We start from the raw sequence: 22,178 nt of genomic DNA, 5'->3' as shown, positions 1-22,178 counted from the left end.
CAAACATCTGGCAGGTGGGAAGAACCACCATAAAAGTAGAAAAACCACCCAAACACAAACTGACCAACATACAAGCACCATGGAGGCAGCCAGAGAAGGTGCAGGGGACGAGCGTAACCCCACAAGCACCCCTACGACCAGCCTGGGATCTTAGGTACAGGAAAGGGCAAGGACAAGAGGAAGAGGAAGACGAAGTTCAGTCATCAGGCGATCTAGATCATAGTCACAGAGGTGATGGAACACCAACTCCAACTTGTCATTGGGCACCAAAAATGGAATATGGCGGGACATCATGGACAAAATGAATGCCGTCGGGGAGGACAAGAGGACAATGGAAGAGGTCAAGAGGTGAAGGAATGACACCAAGCAGCGGACCAAGGAGAAACTCTTCGCAAACCAGTAGGCAGCAACGCAGACTGGAGGTGTGGCCCTGTGCCACAGCTCGTGCTGGTAAAGATAGAGCAGCTGGTGTCAACAGTCATCAGTGTGGAGACTGTGGCCGTAGTCGGGGAATCGGACACAGCTTGGCTGGACACAACACAACCACAACAGGGTGAGTGACCACCAGGTACCGGGGAGATGGGTGGAGATGGGCACAATGGCACAAATGCACAATTAAGCAGAGCACAGTGCACACCCAACATGACTCTGGGTTCTCGCCCAGATCTACAGACTGTCAAAATGTACAACGCCATGCTGTCTGAATGTCAGCATTAACCATGCGGCTACATGCATGAGGACACATTGTAATACACAATCTCCCCTTTACATCTCAGGGGCACCATCAACTCCTGCAGAACAGTCCCAGTCACTCTTCACTGATGACAAGGAAGACAACACCAGCATAGACACCCAAGCCATCCAAGACATCATTGACCTCATCCGCGACTAACTTTCAGAATCAGGGCAGATGAGCTACATCGAGGAGACCAGACCCACTACCAAAAGCACCCAACAGGAGGCACCCACAGCCCCTGCAGTCCCCCAAGGCCCTCCGGAACAACACATTGCCATCCAACGCTGTGTGCTGGAGTGCCAGAGGGAAACCACAGAGCAAGTGCGTTTGGGCGTCGGCAACATGGCAACAAAAGCTGACGCCATCCTTGGGTGTGTAGCCCTGCTCCATGGTCTCCAATGAGCCCTGACTGACATTGCTGGTGTCATGACGCAGAGAGAAGACTACCTGTTGTCTGAGAGTGGCTCCAGCGATACCAGCCATGAGCTGGCACACATTTGGAGGCTCATGGAGGACAGGGTGCGGATGGAGGCCGGAAGGATGGCAGTCCCTGCTGCACATCAGGGGAATGTAGCTGGGATCTACCATGCCCTGCAGATCCTCATCATGGCATTGCTGCCACAAGGCGTGGCAATGTTGAATGCTGCTGCCCCCACACCATCCACATCGCCGCCCCCTGGTGTATCTATTCCTCCTTGTGCAGCAGGCCTAACCACTCCGACACCTGATGTTACAGTGCCACATAATGCAGCCGACAATCCACCTTCGGCACCTGAGGTGTAATTGGCACACAGTGCGGCCAACAATCCACCTCCGACACCTGAGGTGTCAGTCACACACAGTGCTGCTGCCGGTAAGCAACACCCCCAGGTGGGGCAGAGCACACATACAGGGACAAGTAGGTGGATGAAATTGTGATCAGAAAAGCTCAGTAGCATTCATTTCCACCACCTGGCCTGATCCTGGTTGGTCCCGTACATAGCCTCATGACGTTCCACTGACCCCTGATTCACTCAGATGCACTCACCTTGGAGAGCAAAATGGACCGCCACATCCTGTTTGATGACAAATGACACAGCGACTAGAATGCGGACTACACCCCTCCTCTTCCGCAGTACTTGTCTTCCATGGCTGGGCTTCCACGGGCCAAAGAGTTTGGTGTTATTGGCAGTGCCCTGTACCACTCCAACTGCTGAACTGCACTGGATGTGCAATAAAGATCCAGTGACGCACTGCTGTGTCATGTCTTTTATCATTCATGTATGTATGTGTGGATGAATGTAGGGACAGTGATTTCCCTTGCGTCAATGTTGCTCATCCTGTGAGATGCCAGTCAGAAGGTTCTACATAACAATGTGTACACAGGTTCCATGGACACCACAACAGGGACACAATCACCAGCCACTTTCTTGTCCGGTCATGGACTGAACCACGCCCAGTGCCCACGAGTCATTTTTGCAAGCCCTGCACTGTTCCGGCGTACGGCAGGCCGGACCACTCCGCTCACAGTCCTAGGGGGGCCTCATTGCTACCCGTTGCAGGTGTAATCGCTGGTGTTGTGTGATGTGATGGGCATCTCATCCATGATGATCTGGGTCTCAGACATCCCACAACACACCGGCCTTTCTACGCAAGTCAGTCGGCTGAGGGATACTCGGGAATGAATAGTAGAATTAAGTACAGTATACAAGAAGACTGCCAAACAAGAAACCATGATGATAAGCAATGCTGAAGTAAAATATAACATAATGGTGGCGGGGATAGCCTTGTACAAGTTAAAATGTGTAGTTGTTGACTCAACCTATGAAGTGGACAAGCATAACATTTAGTGCTGTGTAAGGATGATGAATCAATGCCGACAATTAATCATAATGGATTATGTTCCTCTGGAAAAAAATTGACTTGCAAATACTGAGAATTGGTGGACAAGCAGAAGAAGATCCTCACCCTGCCCTAAGTTAGTGTTGCTTTCACCACATCCGCCCCATCAACTGTGTGATCAATTATTGGTGTACATTAATTTAATTTAGTCACACCTCAATATAAATCACCCAGCCCGGGGCAAGAGGGTTAGGGTTTGATGAATGGTTGGGAAGGAGTATTTGAGAGAAAAGTTTGACAAAGACAAAAACTACACATCGACAACACACAATCTTGGCTGATGACCATCATAGATATGTTAAGGGAGAAAAAGGAAATGCATACATGATGATGACTTGATGGTTAATGATGAGTAGTACTAGACTAGCAGTACAGGCCAGGGCAGTAGTATATTATTAATTATTATTATTATTATGCAATTGCCTTGCCTGTCTACCCCCATAGAGACCCAAATAACATTCATTTTATGTTCTGTTGTACCTGGCTTCCTTTTAAAGCTACCAAAGAAAATTAAAAAAAGAGCTGTAGGGATCAAATATATAGCAAACAATAAACAACAACACGCACATTTGTAAAATGATTGAAAAGAAAAAAATGAATCAAATGAAATAAAAGAAGACAATACTATAAGTTACTATGATATGATCAAATTGGGAGTTGCATCTCAGCATTCCTCTAGGTCCTTATTTCAATGGATGCTCCTCCCTTCAATCTTGGGTGCCACTGCTTGCCTGGCAGATGTGCATTGGTAAGGTAAGTATGAGTGTTTTTTACCAGTATAGCACAGGGGAAAGGCCGGCCTGTAAGTGTACATGGAAAAAGAAAAGAGATATTGAAAACTCAAGGAGAAAAGTAAAGTGAAAATTCATAAATTATGGAGGAGTGCAACAAGATCACTTTCAGAGGCAGCATGGCTAAATCGTGCCTATTCTGTTTCGAGAATGAAACTACAACAACAGCAGGACGGAGCAGGTCTGCAGTGCCCACCCACCCACCACTTACCTTCGATTTTTGAGACAGACAGAGCACACATATACAGCAACATAACATTTTCCAAATTAAGTAACTAAATCAATGCACCACTGTCAGTCATACCAGTACCCTCGCCTCCACCACTACACAGACATGTAGGTCTACTGTGGTTGTTTTTGACTTGTATACCTTTTAGGACACTTGATGAAATGCCCCGAGTTATTCCATCAATCATCTTTGATCCTACTGATTGACTGCGACGAGTATTGTATGGTCATCATGGTGCCCAACTCTGTCTTGTATCAAGTAAGTCCACATTCCATATTCAAAAATCTAATGGATCGGCCTGCAATAGAAGTACAATATTTTTTATTAAACAACCAGAAGGGAAACATGTATTTGAGTCACTTTTTATGTGTGGAATAGACTAATTACTAGTACACTTTATGCACAACAATACCACAAACATCAATCACTCAGAGTTAGCGTCCAATTCCTGCCATCTTTGTTATCTGTTTTTAAGGGGCAGTCCCTCTTGCCTCGGAAAGGAGAATAGCTATTGTCAATTAGTCATTTTCTTTGGATGGACTCGACGAGGCAAGCACACATTACTTGTACTATTATCCATCCAATGTCTGCTTGAAGGAAATATATTTAGGGTGAAGCAGGACTCAGGAAGAGTGGACTGGAGCAGGACGCGGAGGAGTGGACTTTTTTCTTTAATGACTGCACACAGTAGCAACTCCAACCTGAAAATAAAAAAGTAAGACGGTAGTGATGGATTTGTTGTGATTCAAACCAGAAAGACATAGACACACACAAATAATAAAAGTAATTAAGGAAGAAAGAAAGTAACACGTTAAAAGCCTAGTTGTCAGGGCAGTAGAGCTTGTCCTCAAACTCTGGTGGTTCACTCAGAAGTAGGTCATCTAACACACTACTTCCATGACCTAAGTCTCTGTCATCATCTTGCTGCTGTGCTCCTTCAAGTATGGTGTAATCTGGTGTTATAAAGTGCTGATTGATTTTGATCATGGTTAACCTCATCACATTGTAGGGCAAGAGACAGGTATGGGCGCAAAATCCACTCAGCTCGCGAAATATGCGAACTTTCAGCAATTTCGCAATCAGCGAATCTCGTGAAATCGCAGAAAAATTCGCAAATTCGCGAGCGGGCGGATTTTTTTTTTGCCCCGCAGGAAGCACAGTTAAGGCAGGAGCTCGAGTTGGAGCTAACTTTGTAACAATTATAGAATGGCGCCGGCAAGCTGCCAGAGTGCTTGCTGGTGCCGTTCTAAAATGGTTACAAAGTTAGCTTCAACTCGGGCACCTGCTTTAACTCTGTAAGTGCTTCCTGTGGGCCAAAAATTAAACCTCAACAGGAAGCACTTACAAATATAAATAAAGTAGGTGCCCAAGTTGAAGCTCAAATTCAGTAACGTTTTAATCAGCCCAAAACATTAGTGAGCACGACAGAGGCTGTGCAAGTGTGCTTTAACCCCATATCTGCCGTCGAAAATTATCTGTAGTACCCGAGGGAGGTCTTTGCATCCCTGAGTTTCTCGAGCGCAATCCCCGTTCCTGTGACCAGGAGGCTGCTCTCTCCTCACCTGCTGCCCTGCTCGCTCTCTGACCCTTTATACACGAGTCATGTTGACAAGCATAGAAGCCCCGCGCCACACACTAGCAGTATCAAACGTCTTCCCGCCATTTCCCAATTATGATGGACAGCTCACTCAAGGGACCTCTGCACCTTTTGGCGCGGTGGCAAAGTTACAGGCACATATGGTCAGTGGAGAAAAATTTTCTACGCAGCTGCAGTGTAGGAAAAGCACTATCATTTACCCAACGAGGTAGCACTTAATGGATTAGCCAGTAGAAAGTACTCCAGTTGAGTAGAGGTATTGCACAAAACGGTGGCATCTTCGTGGATAACTATACAGGGCAGGATTCATTCTGCCACGAGGCTCCTGTCACAAAAATTAAACTTCAACAGGAAGGACTTACTGATATAAATAAAGCAGGTGCCCGAGTTGAAGCTCAAATTCAATAACGTTTTAATCAGCCCAAAAGCATTAGTGAGCACGGTCGAGCCTGGGCAAGTGTGCTTTTACCCCATATCTGCTGTCGAAAATTATCTCTAATACCCAAGGGAGGTCTTTGCATCCCTGAGTTTCTCAAGCGCAATCCCCATTCCTGTGACAAGGAGGCTGCTTTCTCCTCACCTGCTGCCCTGCTCGTTCTCTGACCCTTTACACACAAGAGGCATGTGAACACGCATAGAAGCCCTGCACCACACACTAGCAGTATCAAACATCTTCCTGCCCTTTCCCAACTATGATGGGCAGCTCACTCAAGGGACCTCGGCGCATTTTGGTGCGGTGGCAAAGTTAAACATGGTCAGTGGAGACAAATCTTCTGGCCCTACGCAGCTGCAGTGTAGGAAAATCACTATACATTTACCCAACGAGGTAGCACTTACAGATTAGCCAGTAGAAAGTACTCCAGTTGAATAGATGGAAATCGCAAAAACATCCACGATTTCGCAGGAAAATCTACGAATTTGCAGACTTTTTTGCAATTTTGCACGAATTCGCGGACTGCAGATCCTCAAAATTTGCCCATACTTACCTTAGTCCTTTTCACTGTTACAACATCACCAGCCCCAGTGAAAACATGCATAGAAGTGGCACTTGAGACAGGGCAAGCCAGATAGTTTATCACCAGCCTGCTGAACACTAACCATTGGCTCCTTTTCCTAAACCAATACACCAATGGGTTTTGATCGATGTAGACCTCTGTTGGGGCATTCAAATAGGCCCTGGCCAAACATTTAATGCTCAGGGGTGCTCTGCTTTGCTCTGCATCTTTTACCTTTTCCTCAGCACTTGAACTAACAAGCCCTTGCCACATATACCATTCCTGTGCCGATTTTACTAGGGTTGATGATCCTGTTCTGTTGTTGGCGGTTTTGACTACTGTGAGCCAACTGCACTAACCTCAGGCTCTGAAGTTGAACTTGCCACTGAATGCCCTACGGTACTTGTTATGGGCTGGAACAGAGAGCCTCTAATTCTCAGCCATTTTTTTTCTAAGCGACTAGCTTCCACAGCTATCAAAGTTTTGTGCTTGGCAACATCCACTTCTGAAGTAGGAATAAATGTGTTAGTGTTCAGTACTGCTTTGTACCTAGCCACTGGCGGAGACCTCTGCTCCTACCGCGGAGTGTGCAGAGATTTGCCTTCTCAGCAGTCCGCGTTCTGCAGAGAACCAAGAGAAGGCAAGTAATGCTTGAGAAAACTGCACATGCACAGTTTTCTCAAGCATTACCAGTACAGCGAGGAAGAGTAGGCGGGAGCCGGGGGACGCCGCAATAAAGAGGTAGGTGGTTTTAAGTATTTTTTTTTAAATAATGTTAACTTACTTCTCAATAGAGGGTGGAGGCGAGCAGCGTTGTGTAGTGGAGTGGAGTTCCACGGAGTTTGTTTGCAACTCCATGGACCTCCGCATAGCCCAGCTACACTTACTACTCCCAGGGTTATTTGTACCATGGTTTCAGAATTGTGGTAGAAATTTAATGGTTTAATTGCACAATGCCTCTTTGCACCCTTGTATTTTCAGATAAGTGAAGGGTTAAGCTTTCCACCAACTCATATGCTTCTTTTTTTCTTCCACACCTGCATATATTGCAAACACCCCCTCCAGCTGTTCCTGTAGCATGGGCAATAATGGGATAGTTTGGCCCACAGTACAGTCCTCATTGCTGACTTCATGTGTGAAGAGCTCGAAAGGAAGTAGCATCTCTGTCAGGCATTAAACTAGGCCCCATTGGTCCATCTCAATGGTCATGCCTTTCACAGTAGCATCCTCTCTTTGCATGACATATTCATTGATTGTCCTGTACTGCTCAAACAGACGTTCAAGCATGTAATAGGCTGAGTTCCAATGTGTTGGCCCCTCCTGAATGAATGCTTTAACTGGCACTCAATGCTCATGTTGAATGATCCTCAGCTGATTCCGGGCTTTAAAAAAATGGCTGAAATGTCTGCAGATTTTTCTGTAGGTGGTCATTAAGTTGCTGACTCAGTCTTTTTTTTCAGAAAGTCTTGAACAATAATGCTATTGAGGTGCGCCAAACACAGGACCCTGAAATAGCCACCATCGTGCATGGCCCTAACTATATTACTGCCATTGTCCGTGGCAACAAAACCAATGTTAAGCCCCCTTGGGTGCAGCAATTCAAAGACTTTACTGTTCAACTCTTCTAAAATGTGTGCAGCAGTATGAGATTTCTCTATTGCGAACATGGCTACAGATGCATGTTTCCGAGTGGCATTAACAATCTCAGCAGTGTCAACACACTGGCAGATATCTGGCAGATATCTTTTCTCTAACCCCCACAAAAGAGATCCAGTGTGCAGTGTGTATAAACGGTCAGAGAGCGAGCAGGGCAGCAGGTGAGGAGAAAGCAGCCCCCTGGTCACAGGAATGGGGATTGAGCTCGAGAAACTCAGTGGCTTGGCAACTGGCCCACATGTCTATTGTCAGGTGGATAGTGTGCACAGCACTTTGCTGCAAATCTAATCCAAGCAATTCCAGCACGTCGTGATGTAGTGCTGGACCAGCAACTCTGGCAAAATAGGACCTGCTGGGAACCTTCCATTTTGGGCAGATGGTTGTCACAAATTCACGAAAACCCACCCCTTCCACAAAAGAAAAGGGGAGAAGATTCAGCGCTAACATTTTAGCCAGCTTCACACTGTACAAACATGCCGTTGGGTGGTAGTGTTCATACTGCCCCTCTGACCTAAACCTGCTGACAATGGTAGCCTTGGTTTTTTTCTTTTCTGGTGCCACTGATGCAGGTGACATCTTCTTGACGCCAGATGTTGTTAGGCTCAACACACATTTTGTTGTAGTACTGACTTGCTTCAGACCCCTTGGTGTCTCAGCCTGACTCCTACTTTTGTGCCACTGCGATGATGCTGTAGCGATCTGGATAGTACCACTGCACTGCTGGGGTCAGTGCTACTTTGTGTACCAGAGAAAATGTGTCCCTCTTGTTCACCTTCCACTGTGATTGGATCTTGTACTCCTTTATCCCCAACCAACAACAATGAGTGCAGTTTTTTGGCCACCAAGGTGCGCCTCCCACTGGATCAAGTGTTTTCAGTTAGGTTGCTTGCCCTCTGGTATCATAGTTTGTACCAAGCTTACCCCGACTAACACCTTGTACACAAATGGAGCATATCGCAATGTTCACCCCCTTACTGCTGACCGAAAAGAAGTACCCAAACTGGAGAGCTGAACATTATGGAGCTGCTGGTGCTACTTTCAATGCCTGATAAACTGGTAGGTGGGCATGGAGTTTGTCTCTCTGCAGTACCTTCTTCTACTGTGGTGGTTGTGCTGGATGTAGGCCACTGCCGGGCCTTTGCAAATGCAAATATGGAGCCTGAAGGTGGTGTTATCTGTGTTGGTGGTATCTGCGCCACATCCCTCACAGCAATTTGAGATGAGGTAATGTTGGTCTCCACTGGGGCGGACCTAATATCCATGATGACTTGCTCGTCATCAAAATCATCCTCCTCTTCTAAATCTACCTCCATAACTCTAAGCCTTTCTGGAACCTTCCTTTTCCCTAGCCTTGTCTCGTGGCATGTCTCACTCTCAGACTGAGGAGATGGCTTCCAAGTGGCATCTAGATCATCAGAAGAGAGACTTGCATTAGAACTCAATGGACTAACCCTCATTTTCCTTGCTGGGGATCTGGAAGACAATGGATCTTCTGAAAGATTGTCTTGCTCTTCTTCTTCCTCTGCACGAAGCTCTATTTCCTGAACTGCCCTTACTTCGGGAGGAACAACTACTATTGTGGGCGGTGGTTGTGGCTGTTGTTGTCCACTTATCTGAGTTTCCGCTTTGATTGGGTACTACTTTGTGATAACGATAAGTCAATTTCAACATTACTGCTCATTGGCATCGTTAGACTAGGCTGGCTGCCTCTGCAACAGACATGGGCATGGGCCTAGGTTGATGGCGTTGGTCCACTGATGCGAGGGTGCTGCTCCCAGCTTGCTCCCCGGACACCAATAGTTCAAGTGCACTTTTTGTTTTCTCCAAAAATATGTTGGGCGGCACACCAGTCTTAGTAAGTGGCAGTTCTTTCTTCTCAATGGCAACTTTCTTGGTATTGGAGGACCTGGTACCTTTCCTAAGAGCTATCTTGTTCAGATGTCAGCAGCATGAAGTGGCACAAGTTGAAAAGATGTCTGTGTCACACGTCACGTGATGTCATGTGCAGCAGGACTTCTGTCTAGCAGTACAATGGGTGATCACTGATGATGATGCCTCCTCCTCTTTTGTGCACCTAAAGCAAAGAAGTAGGAAGAACATCATTAAAACATGGCATTTATTGTTATGGTTCAATTTCTACAAGTACAAACAAACAAATATAATATATAATTTAGTGTGTATTCACACTTGTTGGTGCGGTTATTATTAATATTATTACATGTTATTAACTCAGAGTCAGTTATTAAAGAAACAGTGTAGCCATGTGTGAGACTTTGACAACCAGATCCTTCACGGTGTACTGTGTACACTGAGGAAGGATAGGAAATAAGAAGAGAAAAAAAATACAAATGTAATGGATGGAACCTGTTTGGCATTGTGCATCACATGGGATGCAGCATTCAGGGAGTTGCATCTGGCAATGGGAATAGAAGCAGTAAGCCAAGAGGGAAAAAGGAAGACATGCAGGCCATTAGCTGGCAAAAGCACTGACTACCACGACAGAATTACCACAAGCCACATGGCCACTCACAACAGGCAGGATGCCTGGAAAACAATGAACTCAAGCAGGCCTATATGGCCAGACGAAGGAGGCATGCTAAACAACAGAGCTTTAATGCAATGATGCAAAAAAAATCCACAGGACTAAAAAAGCTTTGCAAGTTACGCAACAACCACAAAACACACATCCAGCAAAGGCATTTAATTAACACACACAAAAAAGTTAAATAACCCAAAAAACACATATTGCGATTCAATCCAATGCAATGCCATCCATGCCCTAAATGATGTTTAAATTCAACAGACACCACAGACACAGTTGTTGCATGCACCCATGAGTAGCTCTGGGCCTACTGGCTGAATGTCCTATAGTATTGGCAGAATACTGGGCTAGTGAATTAAATAAATATTGCAAATTAGTTAATTTCAAAAGTTGGAGAAAATGCAGTGCACTGTGCAACATGTTTCCTTTATAAAAGATGAAAAATTACTTACAAAGACACAACTGGGCTCCTACTGTACTACAGGCCACCCACCACAATAAATAAAGAAAAACGAGGGAAAGTACAATAAATAAAGTAGGTACAATGCCCCAATCAAACAAACAACACCAATGTTCCAACTTACTTGTGGAATCTCAGATTCAAAAGTCCGATTCTCCAATAATATATGATGCAGCAGGCACACAGAGTGATCCTTCCAGCGCCAAATCCAAATGAACAGTGAACAGGAGATGGACAAAGCCCTGGGAGGAGCCATCTGGACAGGAACAGGAAATTGGAGACTCTGGGGCACTTCCTTCCTCTTAAAAAAAAGTTAAAAAGAAAAAGGACTCCTAGCATTAAAAAGTACAGCCAGATGTCAATCTGAGGAGATTTATTTAATCCAAATTACCATTTTGAGAAGGCTTTAATGCTGCTCAGGAGATATTCTTCTCCAGATTGCAAATTCTGCATGTTCAAGATCCCGATCTTGGCAAAACTTCAGCCGGAAGTCCGATGGTGCATTTGAATGACGTGTTTATGTGCCTCTGGCCTGGTTGCCCCCTCGCTCCTCCGCGCTCCTGCTCCAGGGCCCCTTGCTGTGCCTGTTCTTCTCCGACGCCGAGAGCGGCGCACCAGCCGCCGAAGGGTCGCCCGCTCAACCCGATCCCATTTTTCCCGCTGCTTCCTGCCTGCGGCCCCGCCCCCTCGCCAGTCCATTGGTGGACGTGACCCCGCCTCCCAGCTGACCCGCCCTCCCGGCTCCCCTCTTATGTCGCCCCCTCAGCGACCGCGCAGCAGACGCAGGCAGCGGGAGCACCGACTGAGCGCCGAAGGTGCGCCAAAGGTAAGCCCGTCTGCGCCCGTCTGCGCCTGGACCGCGCCCAGCGCCAGGACCCCTGGCCCCCGCAGACCCCAGCCAACTCGCCGGACGTACGATGCCGCTACCCTCAACGCACTCAACGCCGGCAGAGTCCCGAGCTGCTACCGAGCCACCCCGAGACGCACCCACGGACCCTTCTGCTGCAACTCCTGCAAGTTCACCTGCCTCCGGACCGGCACTACACCTACACCAACCAAGACGAGCAACAGCAGCAGCCACCTGAAATGCATCCTGCTCAACACCCGCTCCGTCCACAGGCACGCCATCGAGATCTGGAACCTGCTCGACACCACAGCCCCAGACGTCGCCTTCTTCACGGAAACATGGATGAATGCCTCCTCAGCGCCTGACATCGCCATCGCCATCCCAGACGGCTACAAGATCATCCGATGGGACCGCATCAACCACACCGGAGGAGGCATCGCCAACGTCCACAGGAACACCATCTGCATCACGACCAACACCGATGACACCCTCGCAACCGCCAAGAACTTGCACTTCCAAGTCCACATGAACCCCAAGACCACCCTCAGAGGCACCCTCATCTACAGACCCCCTGGACAACGCACACAATTCAGCGAAGACATCGCCGACTTCATCAGCCCACACGGCCTCTGCTCCGCTGACTACATCCTCCTAGGGGACCTCAACTTCCACCTGGAGAACAACAACGACCGCAACACCACCACCCTGCTGGACAACCTCGCCAACCTGGGACTCAAGCAACTGGTGACCACCCCCACCCACTACTCCGGACACACACTCGACCCCGTCTTCTCATCCAGCAAGGACATCACCTTCAGCCACGCCACCGGACTCCACTGGACGGACCACAGCTGCGTCCACTTCAGCTTCGCAAGGACCACGATCCACCACCACCAGCAACAGGCTGCACGCAGGAACTGGAACAAGATCACAGCCAACCAGCTTGCGTCCTCCCTGAGCATGAACCCTCCCACCAGCACAACAAACCCTAGCCAGGCGGCCACCAACCTCACGAAGTGGATCAGCGACTGCGCAGACGAGCTCGCCCCCCGGAGGACCCCGCCCAGTAGACCCGGTAGCAAGAAATCCCCATGGTTCACCGACGAACTCAAGAGCTCCAAGAAGAACTGCCGAGCCCTCGAGAGAACCTGGCGCAGAGACCCAACACCAGACAACATGACTGCCCTCAAGCTCGCCACCCGAAAACACCACCAACACATCCGCGCCACCAAGAAAACTGCATTCAAGGAACGACTGGATAACAATGCCCACAACAGCAAGGAACTCTTCAACATCGTCAAAGAGCTCTCCAACCCCAACGCCAGAAACAACGACATCACCCCTTCGCAAGACCTCTGCAAATCCCTCGCCTCCTACTTCCACAACAAGATCGCAGACAAACACAACAGCTTCAGCACTCAACCGACGATCACCACGACCGAACCACCGCCCCCCACCACCACCCTCCGCGCCTGGACTCTGATCAACACCGAACACACCGTCCGCACGATGAACTCCATCCACTCCGGATCTCCGACCGACCCCTGCCCTCACCACGTCTTCAACAAGGCCGACGCTATCATCGCACCCCACCTGCGGGACATCATCAACACCTCCTTCAACACTGCTACCTTCCCGGAGAGCTGGGAGCACGCCAAACTCAGCGCTCTACTCAAGAAGCCATCGGCTGACCCCACCGACCTCAAAAACTACCGCCCCATCTCGCTGCTCCCGTTTCCTGCAAAAGTCATCGAGAAGACCGTCAACAAGCAGCTGGCCGCCTTCCTCGAGACGAACGGATCCCTCGACCCCTCGCAGTCTGGCTTCCGGGCCAACCACAGCACCGAGACCGCCCTGATCGCAGTCACCGATGACATCCGAGCGCTGCTCGACAACGGAGAAACAGCGGCCCTCATCCTCCTCGACCTCTCCGCGGCCTTCGACACTGTCTGCCATCGTACCCTAGTACAACGCCTCAGCAACGTCGGAGTCCAGGAGAAGGCACTGGAGTGGATCATCTCCTTCCTCGCCGGAAGGACACAGAGAGTCCGCCTCCCTCCGTTCAGATCAGAAGCCTCCGAAGTCATCTGCGGTGTCCCTCAAGGCTCCTCGCTCAGTCCAACCCTCTTCAACATCTACATGAGCCCCCTCGCAGACATCGCACGCCAGCACAACCTCAACATCATCTCCTACGCCAACGACACCCAGCTGATCCTCTCCCTTACCAACGACCCCGCCACCACCAGAGCCAACCTTCAGGAAGGGATGAAAGAGGTAGCCGAATGGATGAAGAACAGCCGCCTGAAACTGAACTCAGATAAGACGGAAGTCCTCATCCTGGGATCCTCACCCGCCGCTTAGGACGACTCCTGGTGGCCCCCCGCCCTAGGCTGTAATGCCAGAAACCGGTCCCCGGGAGCTTGTTTCCTTCCCAGTGTAAGAATTGGCTTCTGTAGTTTGGTTTGTCCTGTTCCCATCATGCACTGGGACAGGAACAGACTAATTTGCATACAGCCAGGTTCTGAAACTGGGATGGTGCAGTGAGCTAAAAAACGGTGTTGGATCTAGCCCTGATCTTTTGACTGGGTGAGAGCTTTCTGCTTAATTCAGAGACTCTGTCCCTCACCACCCCTTTTTGTAAATATTTTTGTCCACCCTAAGCGTGGAAGGGTATTCTCAGATGTGAGACCCTTGCTCATTGCACCATCAGGATTCAAGAAAACCGGGCCGAAGACGGCTGTAATGCCAGAAACCGGTCCCCGGGAGCTTGTTTCCTTCCCAGTGTAAGAATTGGCTTCTGTAGTTTGGTTTGTCCTGTTCCCATCATGCACTGGGACAGGAACAGACTAATTTGCATACAGCCAGGTTCTGAAACTGGGATGGTGCAGTGAGCTAAAAAACGGTGTTGGATCTAGCCCTGATCTTTTGACTGGGTGAGAGCTTTCTGCTTAATTCAGAGACTCTGTCCCTCACCACCCCTTTTTGTAAATATTTCCCCCGCCCTAGGCAGCGCACCCAAACCAACAGACCACGCACGCACCCTGGGCTTCATCCTGGACTCCTCCCTCTCCATGACCAGACAAGTTAACGCCGTCTCCTCGTCGTGCTTCAACATCCTGCGCATGCTTCGTAAGATCTTCCGGTGAATCCCCACCGAGACCAGGAAGACAGTCACCCAGGCCCTCGTCATCAGCCGTCTGGACTCCGGCAAGACCCTCTACGGCGGAACCACCGCCAAACTCCAGAAGAGACTCCAGCGGATCCAGAACGCCTCAGCACGACTCATCCTGGACATCCCCCGTCGCAGCCACATCTCCGGACACCTGAGAGTTCTGCACTGGCTCCTGGTCAACAAGAGAATCACCTTCCGTCTCCTCACCCACGCACACAAAGCCCTACACAGCCAAGGCCCAGGATGCCTCAACAGCCGCCTCAACTTCTACGCTCCCAAACGCCACCACAGGGGGACGGTCCTTCTCCTACCTCGCCGCCAAGACATGGAACTCCCTCCCCACCCACCTCCGCCTGACCCAGGACTACCTCGCCTTCAGGAATCAACTCAAGACCTGGTTGTTCGAGCAGTAGCAGATCCCCCCCCAGCGCCTTGAGACCCTCTGGGTAAGTAGTGCGCTATATAAATGCAATGATTGATTGATTGATTGATTATGATTGTACACTCTTGCGGGATTGTGCAGCAGGCTACCAATTCTTGTGGCGCTCACAAACAGATAGGAAATCTTGTCGCTGATTGCAGTCATCCGGGTAAGTTGATCCTGTGCACGTGAAAACGCATTTTGAGATTGCGAACACAAAATAAAAGTGTGCTCTGCTGCGTAGCTCGGAGTTTTCTGTAACTCTGCAATTTACGCCGAACATCGAGTTGCCAAAAATGTGCAAACTCCACGAGCAGAGCAAATTTTACACCCAGGGTTAATTATTGCCCCCATTGTAAGTCTATCTATCACACTTTTACTTTCATTACACAATCACTTTTTCTACAGACTGCCTCTAACCTTGATTATGTGTCCCTCTAGGCATTTATCACATGACATTGTTTGTTGTAGTTGGATGGGGTCAATAATACTGGACTTGGCCCCTCCTCCTCAGACTGTCACTCTTCAGGCAGGACCGACGGCTACTCCTTGTAAGTGCACTGTACATTGAACTTCTGTCACACTTCTGCCTTTATTCCACATAAAAATCTTCTAGACTCAGATCACCATCACTCACTCTTGTGTAGTGGGTTGTCCTGAAGTTAATTATCATGTTCACTTTGCTTGTAGATCACATTATTCCACATACTGTTGTGATCCTCGCCTACTTTATATATTCTAATAATGAGCAATCCTTGATTCACTCTATCAGCATTATGGCATATGCTCACTGATCTTTCTCATTTTTCACTCCATGAAGTTTAATGTAATGTACTGTACTTGCATCATTTTAAAACTCACGAAATTGCAGACAGCATACTTGTCGCTGACCCGCAATCACTTCCAGCACATTTTTGCTCGGTACCTGCCGATCTAGGGCAAGGCACTGAGCACCAGGGACTTTAGTGGCGGCCATCTTAGGTCGGGACAGAGCATTGAGAGCGCTCTAGTCTCCGGCATAAAAGGAAACAGTCCCTCTCCGCGCTAGCGGACGCGCTTTGTGGACGCACCTCGTCTGCGCCGGAGTCCAGCCTGAGGCGGCCCGTCTGTGCCCGTCCGGGCCAGGCCGGGACACAGGGCACAGATCTCTGCCCCACCCATTTCAGGTATGCTAACATGTGAGCAACTTAGGGCGTTTCGCCCCATCAGCCATGATAAATGTATAACACTGAACCCGCTATTAGCTGGAACACAAACTTGTCCCAAGTGTACTCTCTCTTTGACAAATCATCAGCCTTATCCTGATACTCCCCACGGTACCATTCACAATCCTCACTGTCTGGGAAAGAGTCCCGGTGATTTTACATTCTACCTGGTAAATTGTTGTTCATTACCACAACATAAATTAGACATCTTCCATCTTTTAATGGAGGAAAAGCCCAGCGCGATATTTTTAACGGAGACTTGGCTACATGATGGTGCAGGTCCAGATGTTGCAACTGCCCTCCCCTCGAGTTACGCTATTGCAAGGAGGGACCGTGCTGACCAACTAGGAGGGGGCATTGCTATTATCCACAGTAGAGATCTTGTGTGTAATTTTGAACCTGCAGACATTCCTAGCTGCAAAGCGGCATCATTTAAAATTACCCTCAGTCCCAACTTTACTTTCTCTGGCCTACTTATTTACCATCCGCCAGGAAGTAATCCCTCATGGTCAGAAAACTTGGTAAACTACATCTCACCCCATCATTGAACGCCCAAAATTTTACAGTACTTGGAGATCTAAATCTTCATTTAGAAGACGACAATAACAAGACCTGTAAAAATCTAATTTATGACTTTATGGCCTTTGACATGACCCTACGCAATAAGGGCCCCACCCACAAAGCTGGACATTTGTTAGACCCTATCATATCTAACATGAAAGAACTATTATGGCTCAACACTACTCCCATTTGCTGGTCAGATCATTTCCTCACACTTTTCTCTATCTCACTTAAACCTGCCAAACGCACTTCCACGACTCCCTCTGAAACATTGAGGAGAAATTGGAAAACCCTAAACATGGATGATCTCAATAATGCATTGAGGAAAGACCACCCATGTTTAGATGGGGATATGGAAAGCATGTCAGATGCCACACAGAAATGGCTAAACGGCGCAGTGGATGCCTGCTTGCCCCTATCCCGCTGCAAAGGGAAAGTGCACCGCCCACCCGCCCCCTGGTATACAGAGGCCCTTAAGAAAGAAAAATCTTCATGTAAGGCCCTGGAGAGGCTGTGGCGTAAGAAATATGACCTGCATCAAAAAGAGGTTTATCGCAAGGCCAGAAATAGCTACCACTCGGCCTGCATGAAAGCCAAAGCGTGCTATGTCACTACTACTATTAACACAGCCGTAAATAAATCCCAGACCCTCTTTAACACCGTAAAAGAGCTGGCTGGAGAGAATTCAAGGGCGGAGGTTAACCCTCTCAATACTCAGCAGTGCCAGGATCTGGCGTCTTTTTTCGATGAAAAGATTGAGACTATTGTCTCTAACATCAACGGAAACAGTATCAACACACACAAGCAAGACAAGACCCCCCAAGTCCCCAGAGGAAGTTGTCACCTTGAAACTTGGCCCCCCCATTACCTTGGACAAACTGAAGGAATTGCTAAAATCTATCAAATCGGGTTCCCCACGTGACCCCATTCCTATCAGTATCATTTGTCAGCTGGAGGACCCGACCATGACCTCCATAGCAGAGGTACTTAACACCTCCATAGAACAGGCCACAGTTCCTGCTTTATGGAAACATGCTATGGTCAGTCCACTGCTCAAAAAGCCGGCCGCCGACCCCACGATATTGGCCAACTATCGCCCAATATCGTTACTTCCTGCTTTTTCCAAAATCTTGGAGAGGCACATTCATAAGGCTCTTTCAACTTATGTGGAAAACAATGACTTACTTCATTCGTCCCAATCTGGTTTCAGGAGTGGTTACTCCACCGAGACTGCCCTGCTCGGGGTCACAGAAAAGATCAGGGAGCTTATGGATGATGGCCAAACGGTAGCATTGGTCCTGTTAGACCTCAGTGCGGCCTTTGACACCATTTCTCACTCCAGACTGCTTGCCAGGTTGGAGGAGAATGGTGTCGAGGGCAGGGCACTAGAGTGGATTAGATCATACTTATCCCTCCACACCTTTCAGATCGTCTCTTCCTCGGCATGTTCCGATGTATTCTACTCCCGCCATGGTGTACCACGGGGATCTATCCTGAGCCCACTATTTTTCAACTTGTACCTACGACCACTTGCCGACCTTGCAGAAAATTATGGTCTTACCTTAATGACCTATGCAGACGACTCTCAAATTCTGTTTTCACTCTCTAAATCTGACCCGTCTGCTCCATCTGCACTAAAAATAGGCCTGCACGAAGTGTTTAGTTGGATGTCGGCTAACCAACTTAAACTAAATGGGGAGAAAACCGAGATCCTCCTCCTAGGGAATAGTAAAGATCTTTGGAGTGATCCCCACTGGCCGGCGTCATTAGGTAAACTCCCGCCACCAGCTTCCCAGGTTAGAAATCTCGGGGTCATCATAGATGACAGTTTATCTATGACACAGCAAGCCAACAAAGTGGCAGGCATGTGTTTCACCATTCTTAGATGGCTACGCAAAATTGTCTGGATGTTACCACCCACCACCCAGAAGACCGTAGTCAATGCCTTAGTTACATCTCGGCTTGACTACGGTAACATCCTGTACCTGGGCTGAGTGGGCTCAAACAAAGCAGTAATAAGACGCTTGCAACTCGTGCAAAACGCTGCTGCCAGATTGCTTTGCAGAATTCCTAGATCCGCTAGGATCACAAAACATCTTAGGGACCTTCATTGGCTTAGGGTAGAAAATCGGATTCGCTTTAAAAGCCTGAACTATCTGTTTAAAATCAAAGCTGGTACTGCCCCCAGGTACCTACAAGATCTTGCTAGGCCTTATCTCCCAAATCGCAGCCTCCGTTCATGTACAGCAGCGAACTTCGCGGTGCCTAGGTACAAAAGGGCTAGAATGGGCGGGAGATCCTTCTCATATCTGGGTCCAACTCTCTGGAGCACACTGCCCGTGTTTTAAAATTGAAGATTTTAAGCTCGATCTGATTTTATTCTATTTCATTTTCTGGCATAACATTTGCACTGTTGCACTTTTTAGGATTGGCACATACTTGTTCTTAGCGCCGACTTACATCCTAAGGGCAGATTTAGAGACCCAGTCGAATCACGCTGTCCTCCCTGGCACAAGCTTTTTAGGCGCCATCTTGGGGGTAGTCGGAGGCTCAGCGCTCTAGTGCTCGGGCTATTCTCTGCACCAGCACTATAAATCTCCTTCTCTGCTAACCCTCCGGTTGACACACCAAGCTCCCTGGCACTCTCTCGGAGGCAGGCAGCATTTACACGTTTCTTTAAAAAATTGTCTGTGTTTTAAAATTGAAGATTTTAAGCTCGATCTGATTTTATTCTATTTCATTTTCTGGCATAACATTTGCACTGTTGCACTTTTTAGGATTGGCACATACTTGTTCTTAGCGCCGACTTACATCCTAAGGGCAGATTTAGAGACCCAGTCGAATCACGCTGTCCTCCCTGGCACGAGCTTTTTAGGCGCCATCTTGGGGGTAGTCGGAGGCTCAGCGCTCTAGTGCTCGGGCTATTCTCCGCACCAGCACTATAAATCTCCTTCTCTGCTAACCCTCCGGTTGACACACCAAGCTCCCTGGCACTCTCTCGGAGGCAGGCAGCATTTACACGTTTCTTTAAAAAATAGTCTGTGTTTTAAAATTGAAGATTTTAAGCTCAATCTGATTTTATTCTATTTCATTTTCTGGCATAACATTTGCACTGTTGCACTTTTTAGGATTGGCACATACTTGTTCTTAGCGCCGACTTACATCCTAAGGGCAGATTTAGAGACCCAGTCGAATCACGCTGTCCTCCCTGGCACGAGCTTTTTAGGCGCCATCTTGGGGGTAGTCGGAGGCTCAGCGCTCTAGTGCTCGGGCTATTCTCCGCACCAGCACTATAAATCTCCTTCTCTGCTAACCCTGTGGTTGACACACCAAGCTCCCTGGCACTCTCTCGGAGGCAGGCAGCATTTACACGTTTCTTTAAAAAATAGTCTGTGTTTTAAAATTGAAGATTTTAAGCTCGATCTGATTTTATTCTATTTCATTTTCTGGCATAACATTTGCACTGTTGCACTTTTTAGGATTGGCACATACTTGTTCTTAGCGCCGACTTACATCCTAAGGGCAGATTTAGAGACCCAGTCGAATCACGCTGTGCTCCCTGGCACGAGCTTTTTAGGCACGATCTTGGGGGTAGTCGGAGGCTCAGCGCTCTAGTGCTCGGGCTATTCTCTGTTCCGACACTTCACTTATGGCAGCCCCTTCCCGTCCGCGCAGCGGGCGCGCCGATGGCGCGCCGGAGGCGCGCCAGAGGCAAGCCCGTCTGGGCCCGTCCGGGCCAGTACGGACCTAGGGCCAAAACCCCTGCTCGATCGTACCCTACTAGCCACAGATAAATTGAGCCCCCATCTCTACTCTAGGGACGAGTTGTTAGCACTCCGTCCGATTACTATACAACACTGTAGATACCCAGTCATACCGGACGTACCATATAGACGGTGCGCATACTGCCCTAAGTTTGGTAATGTCGCCAAAAAGAAAGAGCCTACGTCCTCTTCCCTGACCTTTGCCCTATTAAATTGCCGGTCCTTGGTCAAGCATTCGGTTGAAGTCAATCTACTGATTCAGGATAATAAAACTGATGTTCTGTTTCTTACAGAGACGTGGCTCTCTGACAGCTCTAAGTTCGATATAGTCAATTCTCTGCCCAAAGGCTACGCGATACAGTGCCTTCATAGGCCTAATGGCATAGGTGGAGGGCTAGCTATAATTTATAAGGAGACTCTAGCCTGCAGGATTGAAAATGGCATGATCTCTGACGCAGAGAGCATGAGGTTTTCCATTCAACTCTCTCCTAACTACTCGCTGTCAGGGCTGCTGATTTATCGTCCTCCGGGTGGGGTCAAGCAGTTCATTAGCTCCCTGCTGGAGACAGCACTGACACTGGCAGCCTCAGTCCCCAATTTCCTTCTTCTAGGAGATCTTAATCTCCATTTGGAGGACTTGGGAGACAAGGTGGCTACTGATCTGCTAGCTGATCTTGAAGCATGTAATTTGTCCTTACACAATAATGAACCCACGCACCTGAAGGGCCACTTACTGGACCCTCTAATTTCTAACATTCCTTTTCTGAAGGCCTCACCGCCTTGCCCCCTCCCCTGGTCAGACCACTTTCTTATTCCTTTTAATTTGACAATCTTGACTGAATGTAGGTCTGACTGTAACAGCTCTATTCGATCCTCACATAGACCCTGGCCTAAATTGTCCCTTGATGATTTAACCATTGCCCTTGAGCAATCTACTCCTGCCCCCCTCTCAAACCCCCTTGAAGCAGATTGTAGTTTCCACAACTGGCTACTAGGAGCACTGGACCTGGTGCTTCCCAAGAGGTGTAGTACCAAGAAAAGTAATGGGTTTAAAAACCCTTGGTACACAGCTGAACTTCGCGACCTTAGAAAAGTCTGCAAACGCCTGGAACGCGCCTGGCGTAAAGACTGGTCTACTAATAGTAAAATCCCGTATCAGGAAGCCATGAGGGCATACAAGCTAGCATGTAACCGCACAAAAGCGACCTTTTATGAAGAGAGAATTAGGACTGCCTCTAATTCTTCAAGAGAAACATTTACCATAGTCAAGGAACTCTTGAACACCCCCTCTCCTTCATTGCCTCAATCTTCGAGTAGAGCA

This window comes from Lissotriton vulgaris, chromosome 9 (genome assembly GCF_964263255.1).
Source record: "Lissotriton vulgaris chromosome 9, aLisVul1.2, whole genome shotgun sequence".
NCBI lineage: Eukaryota > Metazoa > Chordata > Amphibia > Caudata > Salamandridae > Lissotriton > Lissotriton vulgaris.
This window is presented reverse-complemented; position numbering follows the sequence as displayed.